We start from the raw sequence: 27,039 nt of genomic DNA on the forward strand, positions 1-27,039 counted from the left end.
TTTGTGGTTGACTCCTTATCCTTTCAAGCCTTAACCTCTTGCAACTCCTTGAGCAATAGTTCTTTTTGGCTTTTCTCTTAGTGGTATTGTGCATGGACTTGAGTCTTTACTTTTTTTATCTCCTCTATGAGCCCATCCCCAATCGTCTTCAGTTGCTCAATGACCTCTTCTATGTCCTTTTGTCCTCCTTGCTGCATGAGGCTGGAGAAATGTGTTCCCAAGCTGGTTTTGTCCTCGACCTTTGCTGACCAGAGTTATTGTGTGCCTTCTTCTTCTTTTCTCAGCTCCACCTCCTTCTTTCCTTCTAATTATTTCTTCAATTCATTCAGTTGCCTCTGATATACAGTCACCTATTTAGTCTTTTCAAGCTAATAGGTAACAAACACTTCTGTTTTTATCTCTAGATCTGTTATGGCGGCCTTTCTTTCCTCTTTCATCTTCTCAAGCTATCCTTGGAGCTCCTATACATATTCATCATATTGAGCTATTGGTGGCAAGGCTAGTGGCATGGACACATCAACAACGTCCAAAAATAGTGCTTGATCTTGGTTTCTCTCTTAGGCTCCTCTCTGTTGGCTACTCGCTAGCTATTGAGGGTGAAAGGTCTCCTCAATTGACAGCCTCATGGCCAAGGCCAGTTGCTCATCATCTTCTTTTTTCAACGTCTTCTCCTTCTCTAGCTGCTTCCTCTTTCTTTTTTCCTCTACTTTGCACGATTCTTCTTCAATCTTTTTTACCTGCTCATTCTCTTCCTCTTGCTTCTTTAACTCTTCTAGATGCCTCCTCTTCCTTGCATCTTTCTTGACTTCTTCTCTTTGCACCCTTGCTGCTTCATCATCTCCTAGGTTTTCAATGGAGAAGGAGATTGGGGTCTACATCACACTTGGTGTTAACCCTCAAACGAACGAAGGTGGAAAATCTAGAAAAGCTAAAGCTTAAGACAAAGGCCAAGGCAAAGAGAAACGAAAGACAAAGACGCACAAGGAGAAAAGTCCTAAATAAGGGAGAAAGGAGCACAAGAAAAAGTGCAAGTCAATACTTTAGTAAAAGAGCGCAAGCGCATCATGGTTTAATTCAAGGAGCACTGGGCTCTCACCCGGTGCAATTTGTAAATGTAGACGGGCGGTAGAAAGGAAGCTAGGAAGATAGAAGGACAATGGGAAAAAGGGCGTAGGGCATGGCCAGCCATGTAAAAAAGGGGATAATGGGATGACCGCCCAAAAGGGATTTAGGGTTTTGTATATAAAGTTGAAAAGTGAATGAGAAGCTCATTCTAGTGTGTGGCCAAAAGTGGCTCTCCTCTTCTTCTTCTTCTTCTTCTTCTTCTTCTTCTTCTTCTTCTTCTTCTTCTTCTTCTTCTTCTTACTTGCTTAAGCTTGTGCTTGAGAGAGGGAGAGTGAAAGTGTGAGGGAGTGAGTGTGTGAGGGTGAGGGACCGGGGAGGAGAAGCTCTCCATCTTCTCCTCTCTTCTTCTCTTCTCTTCTCTTCTCTTCTCTTGTTTTGCTCGTGGCAATGGAGCTTGGAGCGTGGATATTGAGGATGGAGCTTTCTTGAAGCTTGCACTTGGATCGTGGAGTTATCGAAGTGCGCGAGAGAGGAGGTAACTCGATCCGCATGGAGGTAAGCTCACTACACCCGTAGATATGGATGGCGTGTCGGCTATGTGAGAGGTAGCCATTAGTGCTCGGCTTGGAACGCTTGAACAATAAGCGGTCCGTAGGTCTTGGTGATTGAGCGAAAGCTCCCACATTTTGGTTTCGTGCCAGGACCAACAGATTCAAGCCTTGAGCGCTTGCGCGCTTCGAATCGAGCATTGAAGTAGGGTTTTCCCCGAACCGGTGCTTGAGTTAGATAGGTAGGAAGCGAGGGAGTTTGAAGAGGTATTTGATCTCCTTAGCAAGTAGGTTTTGGTTTTTTGGATTTGGAAAAGCATGTTAAAGTAGTATAAGTGATTGCTTTGTGATTTGTATGCATTTAGGGTAGGAAAAAACAAAGAAAAAGAACCAAACAGTAGGGTTTTCTGTTGCTGTATAACAGGCTAAAACGGGAAAATAGGGGCACAGATCCTTGGAGTGCCATTTGATTCGAGCACCATAGTGATTCCAGGCATATGTGGCATTTCCTTGTAGTGTTTTGCACCTATCTAGAAGGCGCTAGATGATTCAGTGGAGTAGGCGTTGACCTTGAGGCATCGTGCACAAACCCACACGCCGTTGTCCGCATCGTCCAACCAGGCCGTCCGAGTCCCAAAATCGGACCTCTCCGAAAATCGGACCACTCCGAAAATTGAACCACTTTCCGATCCGATTCCTAGAATCGGACCACTGTGAGAATCGGACCCAGTCCAAAATCGGACCACATGTCAAAATCAGACCATTGGTCCTAGCGTAAAACTCAGACCACTTTTTTGATCCGACTCCCAGAATCGAAACACTTTGAAAATCGAACCACTTTTCCAATCCGCCTCCCAAAGTCGAATCGTCTGACTACTAGAATCAAACCACCCTGTCCGATCCGATTCCTAGAATCGAACCACTTCAAGAATCGGATGTGAGCAAAATCGGACCACTGGGCCAATTGGACCAACCCAAAATTGGACATCCAGACTCCTGAAAATCGGACATCTAAGAATCGAACAGAAAACTGTCAAAATCAGACAGGTATCTAGAACTCAAATTTTAACGCATCTAAACCCCAAAATTGACCCCAAAGGCTACGTAGAGCTAAAGGCACATCACAAATCCATCATTGGGCTGAAACTTAGAGCAAGTAGTTCAAAATTTGGCTATAAATGGTACTCCAAAATGCGCATGGTGTTTACCATAACGGCCCTGCGGGCCAGGGGGGACTACCCCCTCCCCCTCGAACCCCCGCAGAGGGGCTTTGCCCCATCCGCACCTCCCCCAAGTAGGTTGGAGAGAAAACGCACACCATGACAGGTCCTCCAAATTAGACCCTAGTGTAGTAATGGCTCTACATGAGCATGGATCCTCACTTGTAAAAGAGCAACCAAAAGCCCATACCCGAACAGAAAGAAATAGAGACCCTAGAACATCAATGGGCCAAACTAGTCATCAAGGGCAAAAAGGCCATACCATGAGAACACAAAGACATTGTGTTCAGACCGTGTCTAGTCAAAGCAAGATGCAACATCAGCAAGCTACGAATGCGAAGATGACTAGACATGACACTCTTGACGAGAGATGTACCTTGAGCAGCACTGCATAGATGACCCAAGACATCGGTGGAGAATCCACATCTGGTCGTGCAGTTGGGGACTCAAGGGCATTTGTTAGAAGGCTTAAATTTACAAGCCAAGACCTGAAAGACGAAGACATAGTACCACCTGCTTATCTTAGGGTCAAACTCACAGCGAAAAGAGAGCATACTATCAATGATCTGATTGATGAAGAAGCAGATTTTAATATCTTGACCTATGAGGCATGGACCCTACTAGGTCAACCAGAGCTCACACTGACTAATGCAACTCTTAGCCCTTACGGGGGACATCCACAAGCACTCATAGGGAAGTGTAAAATCCTTGTGAAAATTGAAATTTAAAGCTTTCCTATCCTATTTCATGTTCCTCCAAATAGTGCTAATTATGGGAAGGAAACCCTCCTAGGAAAACCCTTCAAAAGGGCAACCAAGTGTGAGGTTGACTATGTAGCATAGAGGATACAAATGACACTACCGGGTGTGGGGATAGTCACAACCTTTAGCAAGGGTGACCTCATCCAACCTCGAGGGAAAGGCAAGGAAGGTGCTGACATAACAATCAAGCCTACTAATGAGAGCAAGGACTTGATGGAAGAGCTGATACAAGCATAGGTCGAACAACGAGAACCAGTAAGTGAGGCCATGCATGAAAAAAGAAGGTCAAGGGACAATGCCAAGGACGAGCTTTGGACTTACAAATATCGTAGAAGACCCCAAAAGAAGCCCAAGCCTTATAGACGAAGGCATCGATGGAGGGTCAGCACAACACCACGATGGATATCCAAAGCGTTGCTATGTGCTCATAGGTATTACGTAGGTAACATATGGATTTCGATACCAAAACCCCCTACTAAACCACCTCTATTAGCTGAAGGCCAAATTGCATCAAAAGCAATGAAGCGTAGGAGGAAATCTAAGAGAAACTCTAGGTCTCGAGGCTAGAAACCAAACATGAGTGTTTGAAAGAAAGAGCCTCAGCCTAGCATGCTTAATAAGCAAATGTCATATGTAACCATTGAGCGTGCACAAAACCATTAGTGCCCAAAAAGCCTTTAATTTCCCGAGAGGATAACAGGCATCATAGGCACAACATTGCTCATGGCAAGGCTAATCACTTAGCAAAGCAAATGGCACTATCGTCTAATAGCCTCAAGCAAATTATTCAGCTAGTGCCAACTCCACCTAAGAGTCTTAGATCTCCTACACCCTCTTTTTCAAAACAGGCACAGGAAGCACAACAGCGGTCGTCAATGGCGGCTCCTCACTCTCAATCTCTATCTCCATCAAAGCTTCCAAATTTCCAAGAGTTGGGACATGACACTAGCTGTAGTTGTTGTCCCAAGAATATGCCTCTACAACCTAATGTGACTAGATCAACTCATGCTCGATCTACATAGATGAATGCACAAAGGGCAACAAAAGACATGACCACTTTCGATCGCCCTAGGGACCTGACACCGCAGTCCACCAAGAGTAGCCAGCCCAATGGACTAGCTGCTACTACTTCCAATTAGGGATCACAGCAGTCACAGCCCTTGGCCGTGACAATGCCCCTTGCAGAACGTGTCCTTAGAAGTTTACCTGTGGAGGAGGTGTCGCAACCAACTTCCTTGACAACTCCAGCACTTCCAAAGTGCCTAAAGCCTAGGCTGGAGAAGTTGAACACAAGGGAATTGGCTGAAGAGCCAGACTCTCCAAAAAGAGAGGCAATTGTATCCTCACAAGCTAGCAAAGCTATTGAGCAGGCTGTGGCTATGTCTCATGAGGACACACTAGAAAGAGAGAAAGCTGAGGCCCAACCAAGCACATCAACGGTTGACCTAGTCTAGGGTCCTGAGTCATTGAGAGATGCACCTTCACTAAACAAGAAAAAGAGGAGAAAACAACAAAGACAACAGTAGTCACAGGTGGTCGTGGACCCCAAGAACATTGACACCAAGAGCGCGGGAGAGTTGAGGAATAAAGCATCGTGTCCATCCACCAATGACCCCATTGATCCCTCTCCTAAAAGCGGTGAGACCTCAAACACATCTGTGTGCTCTGAAAAATCAAAGCAGTTGTTACCATCAATGGCTGCGTGCAACACTCAATCCATCGACAAAAGAACTCGCATTGACCAATCAAGAGTAGATACAATGCTGTCACAACAGGTTGACAAATCTATACTAGTCACATCCAAGGAGAACCATGACGCAATAGCGAAGCCTCAGGAGAAACATTGAAACCCCGAGAGAATAAGAAATCCTAGCATTGGCCAAACCTGCTCGTCTAGGCCAGCCCCCAGCTATGCTAAAGCCCAAGCAAACTCCTGGAACCTTGCATGAGATAGAAACCGAGCAAGCCCTCATTGAACATAGAAGTGTCACAGAATGCTTAACCAAGTTGGATGCTAAGCTCAAAGTGTTCGCACATGTCTATGTCCTCGCAAACATGGGCGCATTCTCTAAAGAGCAACTTGAAGAATACTTGCCATTTCCCTTATCCTGGGAAGAGCAAGAACATCTTGACATGCACTATAACAGGCTCCTATATGAACGCATGCGACTCATCTGAGATGAGGAAGCCGACGAACTACGCTTAACTGTCACATTCAATGATGTGCTTTGTCAACCAAACCTCTTAGAGATAGAGCAACTAAAGTGACTATTAGAAGGTCGAAGTCAATTTGAGCAATGCTGCTGTAAAAACCATGTTGCAATGGCCGAACTAGGAGCCCAAATCATGACAATCTCAGAGGAGCAATTGGCCAAATGGCGGTCTCAATGAGATCCAACCTATGTGGCACCAACTTCCTTTCGAGTGGTGACTGTCATTCGGGGAGCAGACTTAGCTGAACCTAGCCAAGACAACTCTCTATTTGATAACGTTCTCACTGAGGAGGAGTTACATATTGCCAGTAGACTCGCACAAGGTTCCATGCTACTCGATGTTGCAAAATATCTATCGATATTGAGTAAGCTGCCAAGAGTACTAGATGCGTGTGCCACACTCCAGTACAATCCAGAGTTCTACAATTGGCTTTTATCCTCGTGATGTGACACGGATTCATAAATATGTACATAAATAGACAATGAATTTTGTGACCCTATATAGACAATAGCAACACACACAAGCAATGATAGTCAAGTGTAGGGAGAAGGGTTGGGTTCAACAAGCTAAGCTCCTCAGGTCCTCCTCTCGCCACACATTTAGAAGTTGTGTGACCATTCCCGCCTCCAAGTGGAGGGAATGCAACCCTCATTGCCACTATAGGAAGCCCTGACCAACATCCCTGATGGTGTAGACAGGGTACCGTCCCTTCCCATACACCTTTTCCCTTTCCGGTCTATCCTTCCAAGGATGTGCTCTGCCCCACTCCATGACAACTAGTCCACGTAACTTAGCATGAGCCAAGATCTGCTAATGGCTGGAGGCCAAATGAACATCATCATGGGGACCATCCCTCTACAACAAACATTGCATGCCTCACCCCTCCCCTTCGCATCATATGCGCTTGATAACCCACACTATAATCCCTTTCATGCGAATGGTTTTATCCTATATCAAGGCCTAATCCTTGGTTCGCATTTTACAGGTCCCCCGACGTGGAAGACATGGAGCACCTAGGGCATCTGGCTTGCAAAGACACTCTCCTTTGTTGAAGGGAACATACAGCACAAGCTCCTTCGTCGGTGCGCTACGTGTCTACTCTCAAAAGGTAGGCAAAGAAAGGAGGTCCCAAGTGACACTGCCCTAGATGTAGGCTGAAGAATCCCCAGGCCAGGGGAGTATAAGCTTAAAGAAGCACACAAGGTATGGCAACATCGGTTGTGCAAGCCCCCAACAGATGCTCGGGCACCAGGTGCTCAAAGGCAGAAAGGGCAGCTCGAGACAAGGAAGAATTTGACGTATTTTTCAAAAGCACTTTGGAAACGATTGCAGCCAGAGGCTACACCATTCAGGTCCTTGCCGACATCTTCCCTGCCCAACCTCACAAGAGCCCCTCACCAGTAGAGCCTCAGTCGCGCTTGACCACCGGGACTCACCCTGCCTCGTGCAAATCGAGTAGCCCCTATGATATACAAGCAACTTAGCAAAGGCCATCCTGCCATAACTTTTTGTCTTTTGATGGTTAAAGGGGCAGGCTCCCCAAGTCTTGTACACACTTTCCTTACCTATTGCTAATATATGCCACGTCTTTAACAAGCACTAGAATAGGCATCGCAATCAGCATCATAGGATTTTGAAAAATTTATATCTTATCATGATTGCATTTGTTCATTGTACTTGATGCATGCAACTTGCATATACTCTCATGAAGTGATAAGTGGATGCAGGATGACACAGGTCTTCGTGCAAATGTGTTCAATGCCCAAGTCACCGCAAGACCACCAACCTCACAAAGAACCGCGACAAAGCCACGCTGCCAAACGCGAAAAATCACCCTTGGGAGTGCCCACATCGCACGAACCAAAGCATAGTCATGGGCTACGCTCTCTTCATGGGTCAAGCTCTACAGTGGGCTCACGACGGTTGTTACCTCAATTGTACCAACATCATATGTCGCAAAGAAGTTTGCAATATCTCAAGTGTATCTCCCCATCTCAACAACTGCTTCTCTAACAATGAGGCTAGGCCACAATCATCATTGTAATATCCATTTCCTGAGCCTTCAAAGCTTGACATTTCCCAACCCATTGAAAGGCTGATAGCCTCAACATATTGCAATGGTTGTACTCTGGCAACTAAAAAAAAAAGAAAAAAAAGAGAAAGAAAGAAATAAATAAATAAAAAAGCATAAGAAAAAGAAACAAAAAAGAAAACAGAAAAAGAAAAAAAGAAAAGAAAAGAAAGAAACGATAAGAAGCACCCACGATCACAGCACAACACTTAGGGGTCTTCAAATTAGGTGCATCTAGTGACCTTGGTCGGCTGGCTCCGTCCCTAGTCCCCTAGCCCCCTAGCATCACCCACAATAGTTCAGGGCACATCAAGGGCAGGACATACCTAGGAAGCTTGTCTCGCCTATGGTTAGACCTATCACCCTGACCCATTCACACGATTCCCTCTTGCAGTCTGCCTTAATACCATTGCAATCAATTGTGGTAAGCACTATACGAATGGCCATAAAAAGTACACTGTCCTCATCACACAAGTCCAATAGCTACCAGCTACCGATAGTGCAATGTCCCTGTGTTCAATTATGTTACATCGTGCAGTCACAATGCAAAGGATGTCGCATACACCTTCACGTGTACTTCTTCTCAACATGGACAACTTTGCTTCATCCACACATCGTTATGAGAAACCAACCTGTGGTCTTCTAACTACATAATATCTAAGTATGCACGAGCACTCACATAATATCTGCACCAAAATATATACACAGTTTGGGTCCTCAAGTGCAGGACAATACTCTCAGCTTTCTTAGAGTTTGACATGTCTCTGAAACTATTTAAACTATGTCTTGTGCATGATAGAGAAGACTAGCACTACCCCTAAGGAGAGACCGCTTAGGAGAGGTTTTCAATTGCAGGTATTGAAGACTCCAACAAAAGTGTTGTTTGCTCTTCATCGACACGCAGCTGTGAATTCCTATCCTTTATCATCCTGCAAGCCCACCAAGAATCGTCAAGTGCAGAATCCCCAACAAACTGCCACTTGTACTCCATCAGTGCAATCCCCACAAAGAATAGCCCTACCACTAGCCACATAGGCCCCCAACGGCCTTCCTTCCCACCACTACCAACACTCCGCCATGGCAAAACCACAGACGTCCTTTCCACCCACGTCTTCGGTGCATGCTAAAGCCTGCTACCTACGACGGTGAGTGCGATGGGAGTGACACTCATCTAGGAGGGGGATAATGTTAACCCTCAAACTAACGAAGGTGGAAAGTCCGGAAAAGCTAAAGCAGAAGACAAAGGCCAAGGGAAAGAGAAATGGAAGACAAAGATGCACAAGGAGAAAAGTCCTAAATAAGGGAGAAAGGCGCGCAAGGAAAAGCGCAAGTCAATACTTTAGTAAAAGAGCACAAGTGCATCATGGTTTAATTCAAGGAGTGCCGGGCTCTCACCCGTGCAATTTGTAAATGTAGATGGGTGGTGGAAAGGAAGCTAGGAAGATAGAAGGACAATGGGAAAAAGGGCGTAGGCCACGACCGGCCATGTAAAAAAGGGGATAAGGGGATGACCGCCCAAAAGGGATTTAGGGTTTTGTATATAAAGTTGAAAAGTGAATGAGAAGCTCATTCTTGTGTGTGGCCAAAAGTGGCTCTCCTCCTCCTCCTCCTCCTCCTCTTCTTCTTCTTCTTCTTCTTCTTCTTCTTCTTCTTCTTCTTCTTCTTCTTCTTCTTGCTTGCTTGCTTGCTTGAGCTTGTGCTTGAGAGAGGGAGTGTGAGAGTGTGAGGGAGTGAGTGTGTGAGGGTGAGGGACCGGGAAGGAGAAGCTCTCCATCTTCTCCTCTCTTATTCTCTTCTCTTATCTTCTCTTGTTTTGCTCGTAGCAATGGAGCTTGCAGCATGGAGCTTGAGGATGGAGCTTGCTTGAAGCTTGCACTTGGATCGTGGAGCTATCAAAGTGCACGAGGGAGGAGGTAACTCGATCGGCATGGAGGTAAGCTCACTACACCCGTAGATATGGATGGCGCGTCGGCTATATGAGAGATAGCCATCAGTGCTTGGCTTGGAACGCTTGAACAATAAGTGGTTCGTGGGTCTTGGCAATTGAGCAAAAGCTCCCACATTTTGGTTCCATTGCCGGGACCAATGGATTCAAGCCTTGAGCGCTTGCACGCTTCGAATCGAGCATTGAAGTAGGGTTTTTTCCGAACTGGTCAATGCAGCTCTCATTAGCAACCTATGTGAGGGGCTTATCTAGGAGCTTTGAGGTTGCATGGCTCCCTACTTGTGGAACAACAAGGATATTGAGAGTGTCAAGTTTTGTTGGTTTAGGGGCAATAAGTTGCAGTTTTGGTCAATAAACCTGTTGAGACTTTATGGGTTTGGTGGCATTTAGTTCAAGCAGCTTCTCAATTCTCGGTGTGGCCTTGAAGGTTTTGAAGATGGGCTAGGAGGTGGCGACTAACGCACATGGAAATCGTGATCTTAGGAAACCAAATCTAGTTATTTCCTTTATAATAGCCTTGAGCACACAATAGTGCTTTAGGTACCCATTGCAGCTTAGCCGTTTGTTTGGTTGTATACCGCCAACCTTGTCACTTAGGCTTAGGGTGTGATGTTCGTGGATTATGCGTCTATGTCTAGGTTGGATTTTAAGTGGTCGTGATTGTCATTTGGGCACCCATTTGAGCTATGGCTCAATGGTCTGGGCCATGTCTTCTTTGGGTTTTGTGGTCAGTTTGTCCTAGTGGGGTGGGACAAGTCACGATTCCTCTCCTAGTGGGGTGGGGTGGGACGAGTCTTCTTTGGGTTTTGTGGTCAGTTTGCCCTAGTGGGGTGGGGTGGGACGAGTCACGATTCCTCTCCTAAGACTTTGCACTAGGCTTCCCTACCAATGGCTCTGCGAGCTTAGATGGAGCTACACTGCCCTTGCTAAAAACCATCACTATGCGTACTCTGCCAATAACTAGGTGAATGTGCTATGAGTCGTAGTCAAAATTGTTATGGGCTTGCTTCTTGAATGTATGGCCCAACCAACGATTCCCTACCAATGGCCTTAGTGTTAGGTAACACATAGAAGATCATGAGGAAGCTTTTAGTCTCAATAGAGACCACTACTTTGCACTTTCCCAGCTATGGATAGGACTTTTCTCTGAAACGGGTTGAGCTTAGCATTCATGGGCTACAATTGGGGCTAACCAATGAGAGTCCAATGCTCATGGGTAAGGATGCTGAATTTAGCTCCCTCATCCATAAGCACATTGAAAGCGTGTGTTTTTGGAGTAGTGACTGCTATTTGCAAGTAAGTACATACTACTGCTTTCTCGTCCATGTCCTCAATCTCTATGATAGTGGCTACTCTCACATTGACAAGTGGTTGCAACATTAGGTGGGTTAGAGGGTGATACTTTTTGAGGAAACTACCATTGAACAAGCCTATGCCCTCTACCTGTAAGGTCTCAAGCTCAATATTGCTGGTTTGACTAATGTTGCAGACCTTGAAGTGTCCTAATCCTTTGAATTTTATATTTTTCTTATGGTCCTTCACGGAGTACAACAACACAAGGTCTCCTTGCTTGAAGTTACGCTATTTGTCATGCTTTTCAAAGCAACTCTTGTGGCATGCTTTTTCACACATTAGAGCATGGCTACTTAAGAGCTGGATCTTAGATAGATATTCTAGCTCTACTAGGCATTCCATCTATGCCTCCTTTCCATTCTGTCTCTCTTTAACTGCTACTCTCAAGCTTGGAATGAAAAAATCTTCTGGAAAGATTGCTTCAGTCCCTAGGTTAGCTTGAAGGATGTTTGCCACACTGTTGCCTTATAGGCTGTCCTATAGGCCCATAGTACTGCCATGAACTTATTATCCCAGTTGCTGCATGAGGCGCAAAGACCACTTTAGTTAGGATATTCACTAGGATTTTGTTCGTAGATTCCACCTGACTATTGACTTGAGGGTGGTAAGGTGATGATTTCCTATGGATGATCAAGAATGTGAACAAAAAACGAGCAATCACTTCATTAATGAAGTGCGTGCCTTAGTCACTAACTAGCTTGATGGGGCAGTAGAATCATGAGACCACCTGCTCCCAAAGGAGCTCAGTTGTAGTTCCAGTATCCTTCTTCTTGGTGGCTCAAGCTTTGGCCTATTTTGTGAGATAGTCAATGTGGTTACTATGATGTACTTAGCCTAGGAGTACTATGCTACAGGACTGATTGACTCAATGAAATCGATTCTCCATTTTTCAAAGGGGTTTCATGCTATGATTGGGGTCAACTCCATCTTATCTTTACAAATAGGGACTTTGGTCCTTTAGTACTCGTCACAATGCTGAAGTGCCCTTTGGTACCACCACAATTGAAATTGTAGCACCTTGCAGGCCATGGTATCTCTGTTGAAGTGCCCTCTAGAAATTCCAACATGTGCTTCAGTCAACACATCATGCATTTTGTACTCACATATGCATCTTCACAATACCATCATGTCCCAATCTATACAGTTGGTCAGTAATTAACTAATAGGGTTGAATCTTAAGGATAAGGCACTTTAGCTTGGCCTTTTTGATAGGTCTGTTAAGCAATCCATGCTCTAAGATTTGGACTATGTCATCTGCCCAATATGGCGTTAAGTCTACCCTGAACAATTCCTTTTTGCTAGACATGCTAAACAGGTGTGCATCAGGTAGGTCATCTATAATCCCCTGCGGCTTCTCTTATGGGTATGCGAGACATGTGATCGGCCATGTAATGCTACTTGCCCTTGTGTACCACCATAGAGAAGTCAAACTTTACAAGCAGAAGTGATCATCTAGCTTTTCATCCTATGTCATTGGGTTTTTTTTAGTAAAACTAAAGAATATGAAAGGCGTAGCCAAAAGATAATGCCGAAACTTCTTTACAACAAATACCATGGGCAGTCCTTCCCTCTCCATCATGGAGTAGTTCATCTTTGTATTCATGAGTTGTCTACTAGCAAAGCTCATCAGATAGTCAAGATTGCATTCAACATGCTAGAACAAAATAGCTCCCACCACAAGCTTTGATGCATCAATGTGCACATGGAAGGTCATGCTCCAATTTGGGACTCATAGAATAGGTGCCGTAGTGAGAGCCTTTTTCAATTCCTCCGAAGCATGTTGGCACTCCTCGATCCACTTGAATATGATCAATAACTTATAAAAGTCACTTGCAATACCATTTTTGGGACACCACATGCCCTAGAATAAATCTGTGTTTTACCCAGAACTAGAATTTCAAGGGGTTCAAAGAGACTCTACACAATCCACATTATTCAAAGATTGCATGAAGCTTATTTAGGTATTCAACCCAATTAAAGTGCATGCATAGATCATCCATGAATAGCTCTAGTTCTTGCTTAAGCATGTCCTTGAATATGGTGCACATTAGATGCTAGAAGGTGGCAGGTGCATTAGTCAAACCAAATGGCATGACTATGTAACCAAACACATCCCATTCCATGGGGAATGCAATCTTGTGTCTATCGTCAGGGTGCACTTGAACTTGATTATAGCATGAGAAGCCATCCAAGAAACTATAGGCTTCTTTTCCCACTACTCTCTTGAGCACATGCTCTGTGTAGGGAAATGGATAATTTTCTCTCTTAGTTGCAACATTGACTTTTTTATAGTTTATGCACACTTAGATTTTTTTAATTCTTTTTTAGGAAAATCACAATGGGTGACACCCAGTCCATGTGCTCAATCTCATAGATGAATTTGGCCTTCAATAGTTTATCAATCTCGATCTCTTCCTTGAAGATTTGAGAATTCTTTGGATTCATCGGGTAAGGTCTCTACTTTACTGGTATTTTGCTAGAACTCATTCAAATGTTATGCATCATGACTCTTGGATCGAATCCTTTGAGTTCTTCTAAGGACCAAGCAAACACATCTATATACTCTCCCAAGAGAACAATGAGATCAGCATCCTCTTGCTTGATCAGGTCATGTGGCTACTAACACGGGTCGAGGGTTCTCCCCTTCCCCTACTAAGTTGACTTCCTTGACTTTGGCAGGCTCTTCTATCAGTTTGCTTGCCTGTTTGTGCCTCTTCACTCCCAACAAGATCACTATCATATCTCCCTTCTTGAATTTAGTGAAGCACTTTAGTAGGTCCTAGGGCTTCCTTTGTTGTTCAACCTCTCTGACCCCTTTGGTCATCCTCTCTTTTCCTCCTTCAATCGTCTTCACCTTAGATGAACTAGCAAGTCCCCCTTGGTGCATTTGGATTTAGGTGGTCATGGTATCTCTAGATCGCTCTCAAAGTTTTCTTCTGATTTTGAGTTAAACTCCCAACCCTCACTAGAGGAGGAGTCCCCCCTGGTGGTCACATCTGTTGAGAATCTGCCAATCACACCGTATGTATGCCCCTTTGTATGGAACAACTAGGCTAGGAAGATGCACTTCATTCTAGGAAGAGAGACAGATCCCATAGGCACAGTGATGAAATGTGCTACCAAGCAATCCTATATAATGATGTACTTGACTATCACTTTCATATGATGATAATGCAATAGTACTTGTCTCTTTCTGTCAAGTCTCTGTGTCATTGTCAGTCCTACACAAGATTGTGTTTATGAGTTCAAGTCTCAATCTTGAAACCTAATTCACTTGTGTAACAGTTGTCTTCTTTGTCAATGTCAACATGAGTAGTATCTTCATCTTCCATCCTCCATAGCTTCCGCCTTTGCCATGCTCTAGATCCCGCATTTCTCACATGGTATCAGAGCCCAGTCGGGCATGGAATAACTCCCTTATCTGCTCTCTCAGTCCCTCTTAACCTCAGGTCAGCTCAAGTCCAGCTCATGGTTCCATTTCTTACCTCTATCCTCACTGAAGCTTCCATGGCAGCCATAGCCAGCAGCACCCTATCAACTTGAAGCTCCTGGATCTCTCTCCATAGGTCATATCTGAACCTGTTCTCTTCTAGACATTTGCTCCTTGACTCCCAAGTCTTATTTCTATCACTTAAGAGCTTGACATTGGCCACTCCATAGCTCAGCATTGCTTAAACTTTCAATCTCTGCTCTGTGTCTGCCATAGCCTGACAGGACCTACCTTACTTGGAGCTTCAATAACTTCTCAACCAGGCCATTTCAGCTCTTGATTTCTTCTAGGGAGTTGTTCTTCTACTCAAGGCGCTTCATCCTGGCACGAAAATCGATCACATTGCTGCGCCCTGATCCCGGCATGGCACAAATTCGTCATTGCTGTCCTGAACTGCGTCGAATCAGATCGAGTTGCCTGCATGCTTCATACAGTCCATGATCTTGACAATTATCATAGGGCTTTGATAGCTCATGAAGTCAGTTTCCTAGGCATGTAAAAATTTTTGAAATTTATCAAGTATAGCTCCTGCAATCTGAGAAAAACCAGGCCCCTGTCTCAGAAACCCTAAAATCCACCATAGCCAAAATCCTTCAAACTCAAAAATTCTTCATTTTCTCTCTCCTGACACTCAACCCAAGCCTCTTTCACTCTGATCCACTGTGTTACTAAAGTTCCCAGCAAGAAAAAGATTCAAGAAGATAAGCTTCAACAAAATCAAAGCATCAAGAATCATCATCAGTTCAACCATAGTATCTTTTGATACTACATAGTGTGTTTTCACACTGCCATTTGTTGTGTCGTCTGACACATTAGATTTCAACTTTGTGCTGGAAATTTTCAGAAATTTTAAGCTAATTCCATCATGGAAATGCCAAGCATGAAGTCTCTTGGGTGGTTACCTGTCATAAAGAGTAACATTACTCTTGTTGCCCATTTACATTGCATGCAAGACTTGGCTACCTTAACTGCAGAAAGACATGGAGTTGTCTACATCAAAGTTCAATCAATGAATCCATCAGAAGATTTTGAAGACATTTCCACTACCTCAAAGAGGATACCTTTGCTTGAGGGGGACATTGACATGAAGACTAAAGTTGCAAGCAAAGTCAAAGAAGAACCAGAACAAGAAGACCATAAGATCAAAGAGCAAAGGAAGAAGGACAATAAGAAGATCAACCATGAAGACCAAAAGAACACATCATTCAAAGCTAAAGAACCAAAGATGAAAGACAAGAAGATTTTCCATGCTGACAAAGAGAAATCATATGCTGAAAAAGACCACAAGGGCCTATCGGTCCTTGTCTCTCATTTTATGTTTTAAAAGCATTGTACCTGCCTTAATGTTCCTTTCATAAGCTTTGTAAACTCCTCATGTAGCCTTGTACTATAGCCTCTGTACACTTTGTGAGGCCCCTGTTACAGCCTCTGGATGTTCACCATGTTTATGGTACCCACACTTAGCCTTTTCTGCGACAGCCTCTGGTGTTTTGCCATGTTTGTGGTATGCCCACACTTTGCAGGTACTGCTCTCACTAAAGCCTCTACACACATTGTACTTTCAGATTGTGATTGAGGAGGGGTGTTGAGAATCTGCAAATCACACCCTATGTATGCCCCTTTGTATGGAACAACTAGGCTAAGAAGATGCAGTTCATTCTAGGAAGAGAGACAGATCCCATAGGCACAGTGATGAAATGTGCTACCAAGAAATCCTATATAATGATGTACTTGACTATCACTTTCATATGATGATAATGCAATAGTACTTGTCTCTTTCTGTCAAGTCTCTGTGTCATTGTCAGTCCTACACAAGATTGTGTTTATGAGTTCAAGTCTCAATCTTGAAACCTAATTCACTTGTGTAACAGTTGTCTTCTTTGTCAATGTCAACATGAGTAGTGTCTTCATCTTCCATCCTCCATAGCTTCCGCCTTTGCCATGCTCTAGATCCTGCATTTCTCACAACATCTCCTCTGAGGTTGATTCCATTCTGAAGAGAGGTGCAACACTAGGCTCGACTAGCCCTACTTGCTCATAGTCCATCACGTCTAAGTGATCCAACCAAGTGCGGTCACATTCACTTCTTTGATTCTAAAAGCATCGGCTCTCCATGGCTTGGATTCGACTCTTATTTGTTCAATCAATCGGCCATCTGTGTCATACTCTATCATTTTAGCCTCTTCTTCACTTTCCTCTTTCATAGAGTAGCAACCCTCGTACTTGTCATCTGAATCACTACATTCTAACTGCTTGTGAGATTGGTGGCTGGGTTACCAACTAGCTTCTTTATCAAGCACTTAAGAATCCCTTGGGGCTCAAGTCTATTAGATAGAATATGGAAAGGAATAGGAGTTTGCCATCGACTAGGGCTTTTAGCCATCATGAAAAGTGGTGCTGAAGGTTGGGTCTCACCCTTTGGTATAGCTGGGATGTGGCAGCTTTACGAGACTCACGTGTCATCCTTGCTAGTTGCTTGTAATACTCATCTTTGTCTGAAAATGGTAGGTTGATGATGGCTAGCACATTGTTGAGAAACACAGATTTAGAGCTAGCTAGCTATGGTGGACGCAAGTCAAACACACAATACATTATCAAAACAAGGGATTGTAACTCAAGTGAATTAAGTTCCAAGATAGATTAGCTTGGACTCATAAAGACAGTCTTGAGTGACTCAAACTAATAGTACCATTTCATTGAAATAAGAGCCAAGTACATGCTTATATAGCTTTTGGGTTATTCTACTTTCCTCATTGTGCTTATGGGATCTGTCATCTCTTCCTAGAGCGTACATCATATGTCTATCTTCCAACCTCTTTTGGACACATATATCAAGCATCATTTGCTATTCTCAACACCCCCCATCAAATGATGAGTCTCTACCCTCGCTGGTTTTTGCCCCCCCTGCATGTGAACATGGACCAGGAGACTAGCTCGTTGGCAACCTAGTCAAGTTAAGGCTTGAAACTTTACATCTTGGTAAGCGTTTTTTCATCCACTATGGGAAATAAGATCCACTACGGGAAATAAAAATCTACTAGAGGAGTTTTTTTTTTTTGGTTCTTGTTAGAAATCAAGCTCCACCCGTTAGTTTGTCTTGGTGTGTAACCAACATCTGTGACAGCTAGGTGTGTGTTGTCTCCATGTGACTACAGTGAATAAGTCGGGTTTGTGTTAGTAGGTGACATGACTAGAGTTAGTCAGTCTAGTCAACACTAAGACTAGGTTACTTTACATTGTATAGTGTGCTTTTCAGTTGTGTGTGGAATATGAAGAAAAGACTTTGAGAGCCTGAAGGCTCATGGATATGGTGTTTTTCCCTGTCTCTCTCTCCTCTTTGAACATGGTATCAAAGCATTGCCACGTTGAGCTCTCTGGATCAGGAGGAAGTCAAGAAGACTTGCAGGAGTGGAAGATCAAGGGTTCTAAAAGATCAAACAAGCTGTAATTGTGATGGATGGTAGGCATTGTGTGATTGCCTACTCTATGGTTCAAGCTACAGCTTGTGGCTTGTTTAGAGCCTTGTGAAGGGGGTATTAAGCACTAGTGTGTGCTCCATCATCATCACCATCATCAAATCGAGCTGTTAGAGCAGAGGACAGATCTGCACAAACTGCGCCTGTTTTTGCAGACATCTTCGTGGTTGGAAACATCATATGCAAGTGATATAAAGTGGCTAAATGCCTGACAGAGACTAGTGGAAAGTACTTGAAGAGTACAAGGTGTGATTGCTTATGTGAGAACTCACTTATGAGCTAAAAACAGAGATCACAGGTCTGTCATAAACAGTGGCCTGCTATATACAGCCACTACAAAGCATATACACTTGTTTGGCATGAGCTTGAAGCACTCATACATACCCAGAAGCAACACTGGAGCCAAGATGTATGTCAAGAAGCCATATGTACCGGATGTAATGCATTTGAGCTGAAGTTGCTCACTGAAATCACTCAAATCTGAAGTATGTTAGTGGCTGAAAACTGTCATACACAGTCAATGACAAGCATTGTGTATTACTGAAGCAATACAAGTCATCTTGGGGGTTCTATCATCTATATGAACTGACCTATACATGCTGAATGTATGGAGGATTGAAGCAAGCAATGAGCATCATTGAAAACTGAATTTTGAAGCTGAAATAAATGCAGTCACACTGTCTTGGTTAATTACAAACAGTTCATGAAGTTTATGCCATTGGTCAACGAAGAGAGGTTGTCTATGCCTACTCAGATGCTCATGTATTGAACTTGCCACTACAAAGTAAATGTATGACATGATTGGAAGACGTTTTTGGAGTTGCTTGGAGCTTGTTATGCTTAATTTTAGTTGACTGCAATATGCAACTAAATTTGTTGACACTTGTATGTGCTAGTTATGCATTGTTTTGTGTCTCTATGCTCTATCTTGACTGCCAAATGTACTAGCGGCTATCTGGGAGATTTTGGAACATGTATGACATGATTACCACTCAGTTTTGGACTTGAAATTGCTACTGGTTACTCACAATTTACAGTTTTCAGACTGGATGTATGTACCCTAGCAGTGAGGTTACAGAAGCTTAAGCTGAAGCAAACACATAGCTTATGTATTGACAGTTATACCTACAGTTGAGACCACTTGTTTGTGGGTTGTTTTGGGGTGTCTGTGGGCTGAAATACCCTATTTTTTCCTGCAATTTAGTGCAGAAAATTGTCATAAACTGTTACGGACTGAACTTGGTCAATCATACTTATTGGTCTGCAAGGAGTTAGGCACTTGATAGACAGTCTATTGCATCATGGCTAATGCACATGGGACTGGCAATATCACTCAGATAGTTGGAGAGAGGTTGGACAACAAGAACTTTGCATTATGGAAATTCAAAATGAAAAACTTTCTGGTTGGCAGAGGTTATTGGGATCTATGTACAAGAGATGAGGTTGCTCCTAAGTTGCCTGCACAGAATCCAATTAATGAACAAAAAAGAGCTTACAGGCTATGGAATGAAAGAGCATGCAAGGTGCTGCATTGGTTTTCTCTATGTATATCTGATGCTATGGTAATTCAAATCACTGGATGTGAGACTCCAAAGGATGCTTGGAACATACTGATGAAAAATTATGGAACCATGACACATGCAAGGAAGATCCTGTTGAAACAGCAGTTCAACAACATGTCTAGGAATGGCAAGAGCATCCAGGTGTATACCACGGAGATTAAGACCATAGCTGATCAACTTGCTACCATTGGCTCAAGTGTATCAGAAGATGATATGATTGTTGTTGCCTTGAATGGCTTAGGCGAAGAGTACAATGCTTTTGACACTTCCATTTCAGTCAGAGAAGAGCCCCCTAGCTGGGAAGAGCTAGTTGCTTTGTTGCTGCATGAGGAAATCAAACTTGATTTGAATACAGGTTCCAGTGCATCTCAGAGTAGAGACATTGTGTTATACTCTAGCCAGCGTGGTAGAGGATCTAGAGGTCGTGGTGACACTCATAATGCTTATGGACAGCAGCAGCAGTAGAGTAATTGGCATGGTGCAAATACACAAGTCCAACGTGGATCTGGCGGGTTTAGAGGCAGGGGGAGATCACCCCGAGGTAGAGGTGGTGGATCTGGTTCATGGTAGTCATCTAATCAGTCCAATAGGGACAAGGATTTCCATTATTGTGGCCGATATGGGCATATTTCAAAGGATTGTTACAAGAAGCAGGGAGATATGAAGGCAAAGGGAAGACAGCAAGGGCACTATGCATCTTCCAGTGATGCTCATGATGAGCCAGTTGATAGACTCTTTGCCATGCAGCATGTATCTAGAAATGCATCGAGACATGATAGAGATGACAGATGGTACATTGACTTTGGAGCATCAAACCACATGACACCTCATGGAGAGTGGTTTGATGAGATGGTCGTAGGTATACATGGTCATATATGTACTGGGGATGACACCCAACATGACATAAAGCATAAAGGGATTGTTCCTCTTATGATGCCTGATGGCAAGAAGAAAGGCCTGCATGATGTTTTACATGTACCGACCATAACAAAGAATCTGTTGTCTGTGGGTCAAATGGTAGAACAGAGTTTGCAAGTGAGGTTTAACAAAGATGGGTGTTTCATTGAGGAGTATGGAAATGGCTGCAAGCTAATTGCCAAGGGCAAAAGAGATGGCAGGATGTTTACTTTGGATGCGACCATTCCGGGACTTAAGGCAGCCATGTTTGCTCATGATGAGAGTGCCATTCGGGATATAGAGATTTGGCACAAGCAGATTGGACATGTCAATGTACAAAAGCTGAAATCTATGCAGCAGAAGGAAGTAGTACTTGGATTAACTAAATTCAAGTATAATGATTTTGGTCATGTATACCTTGCATGTCAGTTTGGGAAGCAGGCACGGTTTCCTTTCATGAGACATGTAAAAAATAGCACTAGGCCTTTACAGTTGGTGCACTCTGATGTTTGGGGTCCTTCACATAATGCTTCTTTTGGCGGTGCACGATGTTATGTCTCATTCATTGATGATTTTAGCAGATACACTTCGCTTTATATTTTGAAGCATAAGGATGATGTGTTTGATGCATTCAAAACTTCAAGAAGCATGCTAAAAAAGAATTGGGCTGTTACATATCATGTTTGAGATCAGATGGAGGAGGTGAATATGTCTCAAATTACTTTGACAGGTATCTTGCTAAATATGGGATCAGAAGACAGCTCACATATAGTTATACACCACAGCAAAACGGTGTTGCAGAGAGGAAAAACAGGGTTTTGATGGAGTCAACTAGAGCTATGCTGAATGAAAAATGTCTGCCAAATGGTTATTGGGCTGAAGCAATGATGACTACTATCTATGTGCTGAATCAAACCCCTATAGCAGAGATTCATGATGTCACTCCGTATGAGCGGCTGTATGGTCATAAAGCTGATATTTCTCACTTGAAGGTATTTGGCAGCATTGCATATGTGCATATACCGGATGAGAAGAGGAAGAAATTGGATCCTAAGGTAGTGAAAAGTGTGTTTATAGGATATGCACAGGAACGGAAAGCTTATAAGTGTTGTGTACCTTCTTCGCATGAGACACTCATAAGCAGAGATGTGGTATTTGATGAGTTAGCATCCTGGTATGGGAATCCTGTTGTAGTGCCTACTGATGGCTCACCTAGGATGAGTCATGCTAAAAATACTCCTGCAAAGAGTACTTCCATGAGTGGTCAAATAGGTGATGTATCATCTACAGTGAGTCCTTGGACAGGACGATTGTGAAGTCGCACTACTGCATCCACTGACACGGATATGTCAGTGAGGGGGAGAACAGATAAGGGAAAAGAAAAGGTTTTTGAAGATGTAACAGGTCCACTCACTGTAGGTTATGATTCATCTAGGAGTGACAGCTTAGACAGTGAATTGGGGATTCCATCTATTATGACGCCAGGTGCTAGGCAGAGCCGTTATGTGCCGCCTCATGAGAGGCAAGTTCACAGTGAGATACAGCTCAGGAGATCAGAAAGGGTCAGGCGACCTGTTGATAGGTATACTTACACTGGATATTCAGCCCATCATTATGGTTATATGACAAAAGTAACAAGTTTTAGAGAACCAAGTAAGTTTGATGAGGCAGTTGCAGATGAGAATTGGCGTGCTGCTATGGATAAGGAATATTTAGCTTTGGCTGAAAATGGTACATGGGATTTGGTACAGTTGCCTGAGGGAAAAACACCTATTGGATGCAAGTGGTGTATAAGGTGAAATGTAAATCAGATGGATCATTGGAAAGATACAAGGCCAGACTGGTTGCAAAAGGGTATGCACATCAGTATGTTCTTGATTATGAGGAGACTTTCAGCCCTGTAGCAAAGATGGCTACAGTTAGAACTGTGATTGCTTTGGCAGCAGCTAGAGGCTAGAAACTATGGCAGATGGACGTAAAGAATGCCTTTCTCAATGGAGAATTACAAGAAGAGGTTTACATAGAACAGCCTGAAGGCTATGTGCATCCAGAATTTCCAACACATGTATGTCGGCTGAAAAATGCATTATATGTGCTGAAACAAGCACCCAGAGCATGGAATGCTCACATCAGTTATTTGCAGCAACATGGTTTCCGATTGGGAGATGCTGATCATAGTCTGTTTGTGAAGAAGACAGATAGTGGCTATGTTTTCCTAATTGTCTATGTTGATGACTTAATCATTACAGGAGATGATGAAAATGGGATTGCTAAAATAAAGACATGTTTACAGGCTGAGTTTAAGGTCAAGGACCTTGGAGAGCTGAAATATTTTTTGGGGATTGAGGTTGTCTCTACACCTCAAGGCATATGGCTGCTACAGAAGCAGTATGCTCATGACATGTTACGGAAATATGGCATGGTTGATTGCAAGCCTATGGATACGCCTTTAGAGCAGAATGTCAAGCTACTGATTGATGTTGGGACAGAGATTGAGAATGTTACTATGTACAAATAGATGGTAGGTAGCTTGATCTATCTCACGATCACTAGACCTGACTTGAGTTATGCTATGGGGCTGATCAGTCACTTCATGCAAAAGCCTCGCAAACCACACTTGGATACAGTCAGGAGAATTCTGAGATATGTAAAGAGTACCATAGATCATGGGCTATTTTATGCATATGGGAAACCCCTTGACTTGATGGGGTACACTAATGTTGACTAGGCTGGTTGCACGTATGACAGGAGGTCAACCAGCGGCTATGCATTTGGATTGGGTAGTAGCATGATCAGTTGGTAGAGTAAAAAACAGCCTACAATTTCATTGTCCAGTATGGAAGTAGAGTATCGTGGTGCGGCCTTAGCGGCCTATGAAGCTAAGTGGTTACAGAAGTTACTGAATGACTTGAGAGTACACTTGGATAGCAAAGTCAAGCTGTACTATGACAATTTGAGCAGTGTCATGTTAGCAACCAATCCTGTATATCATGCAAGATCGAAACACATTGAGGTTCACTACCATTTCATCAGGGAAATGGTTTTAGCAGATCAGATTGACTTGGAGCATGTGAAGACTGAAGACCAAGTAGTAGACATCTTTACCAAATCACTTGGTAAAGATAAGTTCATTCACTTTAGACAGCTACTTGGAGTGATGCAGATGGTTTGAGTTTTTGGTTTGAGCTTGAGGGGGAGTGTCAGAAATCAAGCTCCACCCATCAGTTTGTCTTGGTGTGTAACCGACATCTATGAGACAGCTAGGTGTGTGTTGTCTCCATGTGACTACAGTGAATAAGTTGGGTTTGTGTTAGTAGATGACTTGACTAGAGTTAGTTAGTCTAGTCAACACTAAGACTAGGTTACTTTACATTGTATAGTGTGCTTTTCAGTTGTGTATGGAATATGAAGAAAAGACTTTGAGAGCCTGAAGGCTCATGGATATGGTGTTTTTCCCTGTCTCTCTCTCCTCTTTGAACAATTCTCAGCAGTGGAAAGTATCTTCTTTGTGCTTCTTTGGCACCCTTTGATGATGTCTTCAATCTTCTTATTCTTCATAATCTTCTTGGTCTTGTTTTCTTCATGCTCTTCATCTTTGACTTGTGTTCTAGTCTTCTTTGTGAGGTTCTTTTTCTCAGTGAGTTTGAGATGGATACAAATAAGTATATTTCTATAGGTTGTCATTACATAGATCTCGGAATACATTGGATTTTATGGGCATGGAACATTTGCACATGGTGCAGAAAAATCATTAAGTTTATGTGAAGAGTGCAATACCCAACACCGGCCTTATTGCTAAACAAGGGACATAAAAGACCAGTTACACCTAGCCACAGTCTTCAACATGTGAGAAATGCGGGATCTAGAGCATGGCAAAGGCGGAAGCTATGGAGGATGGAAGATGAAGATACTACTCATGTTGACATTGACAAAGAAGACAACTATTACACAAGTGAATTAGGTTTCAAGATTGAGACTTGAACTCATAAACACAATCTTGTGTAGGACTGACAATGACACAGAGACTTGACAGAAAGAGACAAGTACTATTGCATTATCATCATATGAAAGTGGTAGTCAAGTACATCATTATATAGGATTGCTTGGTAGCACATTTCATCACTGTGCCTATGGGATCTGTCTCTCTTCCTAGAATGAACTGCATCTTCCTAGCCTAGTTGTTCCATACAAAGGGGCATACATAGGGTGTGATTGGCAGATTCTCAACACCCCTCCTCAATCACAACCTGAAAGTACAAAGTGTGTCTTTTGGTCTTCATGGCTGATCTTCTTATTGTCCTTCTTCCTTTGCTCTTTGATCTTATGGTCTTCTTGGTCTGGTTCTTCTTTGACTTTGCTTGCAACTTTAGTCTTCATGTCCATGTCTTTGTCCCCCTCAAGCAAAGACATCTCATTCTTCATGATGGCCAAGGTAACTGGAGTGTCTTCAAAAATTTTAGATGGAATCACTGATTGCACTTTAGTATGAACAACTCCATGTCTCTCTGCAAGTAAGATAGCCAAGTCTTTCATGCAATGTAAATGGGCAACAAGAGTAATGTTACTCTTTATAACAGGTAACCACCCAAGAGACTTCATGCTTGGCATTTCCATGATGGAATCAACTTAAAATTTCTGAAACTTTCCAGCCTAATGTGTCAGAAGACACAACCAATGGCAGTGTGAAAACACACTATGTAGTATCAAAATATACTATGGTTGAACTTGATGATGATTCTTGATGCTTTGATTTTGTTGATGCTTATCTTCTTGAATCTTTTTCTTGCTGGGAACTTCAGTAACACACTGGATCAAAGTGACAGAGGCTTGGGTTGAGTGTCAGGAGAGAGAAAATGAAGAATTTTTGAGTTTGAAGGATTTTGGCTATGGTGGATTTTAGGGTTTCTGAGACAGGGGCCTGGTTTTTCTAACATTGCAGGAGCTATGGTGGACCATTTTCAAAACTTTTTTTATAGAAATGTAGCTTATGTGATGCTCTACCAAAGCCCTAATCTCCTTGTCCAGATTGCGGCCCGTACTGCATGCGCAGAGACGAATTTCGTGAACAGGCGCAGTTCTTACAGATTTCCGCAATGCTGGGCTCGATGATGAGCAATGTTGGACTATGATGTATTAGGGAGTTTCGCCACGAGTAGAGGAATGTTTCTCCAGAAGGAATCGTGGGCTAAGATGGCCTGTAGAGTAAGATATAGAAGCTCCAAGTGCTGTATGTCCTGTCTGACTATGGCAGACACAGAGCAGAGATTGACAGTTTAAGCAATGCTGAGCTATGGAGTGGCCAGTGTCAAGTTCTTAAGTGATATAAAGAAGCCTTGGGAGTCAAGGAACAAATGTCTAGAAGAGAGCAGGTTCAGATATGACCTATGGAGAGAGATCCAGGAGCTTCAAGTTGACAGGGTGCTGTTGGCTATGGCTGCCATGGGAGCTTCAGTGAGGATAGAGGTAAGAAATGGAACCATGAACTGGACTTGAGCTGACCTGAGGTTAAGAGGGACTGCGAGAGCAGATAAGGGAGTTATGCCATCCCCGACTGGGCTCTGATACCATGTGAGAAATGCGGGATCTAGAGCATGGCAAAGGCAGAAGCTATGGAGGATGGAAGATGAAGATACTACTCATGTTGACATTGACAAAGAAGACAACTGTTACACAAGTGAATTAGGTTTCAAGATTGAGACTTGAACTCATAAACACAATCTTTTGTAGGACTGACAATGACACAGAGACTTGACCAAAAGAGACAAGTACTATTGCATTATCATCATATGAAAGTGGTAGTCAAGTACATCATTATATAGGATTTCTTGGTAGCACATTTCATCACTGTGCCTATGGGATCTGTCTCTCTTCCTAGAATGAACTGCATCTTCCTAGCCTAGTTGTTCCATACAAAGGGACATACATAGGGTGTGATTGGCAGATTCTCAACACAACAACCACATGCCTGCTGGTCCTTCCGTTCAGGAACGCAACACCTTCAATCTTCTACACAACATCCATGCCTTGAACCACCTTGCCAAAGACAACATGCTTTCCATCAAGTCATGGAGTTGACACTGTGCACAAAAAGAATTGTGACCCATTGGTATTAGAGCCTACATTGGCCATGGACAGAACACCAGGGCAAGTGTGCTTTCTTGAGAAGTTCTCATTGGTAAACTTGGTCCCATAAATTGACTCTCCACCTGTCCCATCACTCCTAGTGAAATCACCCCCTGGCACATGAATTTGGGGATCACCCTGTGAAACTTAGATCCCATAAAATGTAATGGCTTGCCTAACTTCCCCACCCCCTACTCTCCTGTGCAGAGAGCATGAAAATTCTCAGTCATCTTGGGAGTGATGTCAACAAAGAGCTCCAAGCCCTCAGGCTTCCCGCCAATGTTGATGTCAATGAAAACCCTTGGGTTACTCAT

General features: G+C 43.3%; 1 pseudogene; it reads right to left on the reverse strand.

Moving 5' to 3' along the window:
- Positions 1–587: 587 nt before the first annotated feature.
- On the reverse strand, positions 588–27,039 carry LOC148041092 (uncharacterized; annotated as a pseudogene).

The sequence above is a fragment of the Lygodium microphyllum genome, chromosome 1, assembly GCF_053477565.2.
Source record: "Lygodium microphyllum isolate KBCC chromosome 1, Lygodium_microphyllum_v1.1.10, whole genome shotgun sequence".
Taxonomy (NCBI): Eukaryota; Viridiplantae; Streptophyta; class Polypodiopsida; order Schizaeales; family Lygodiaceae; genus Lygodium; species Lygodium microphyllum.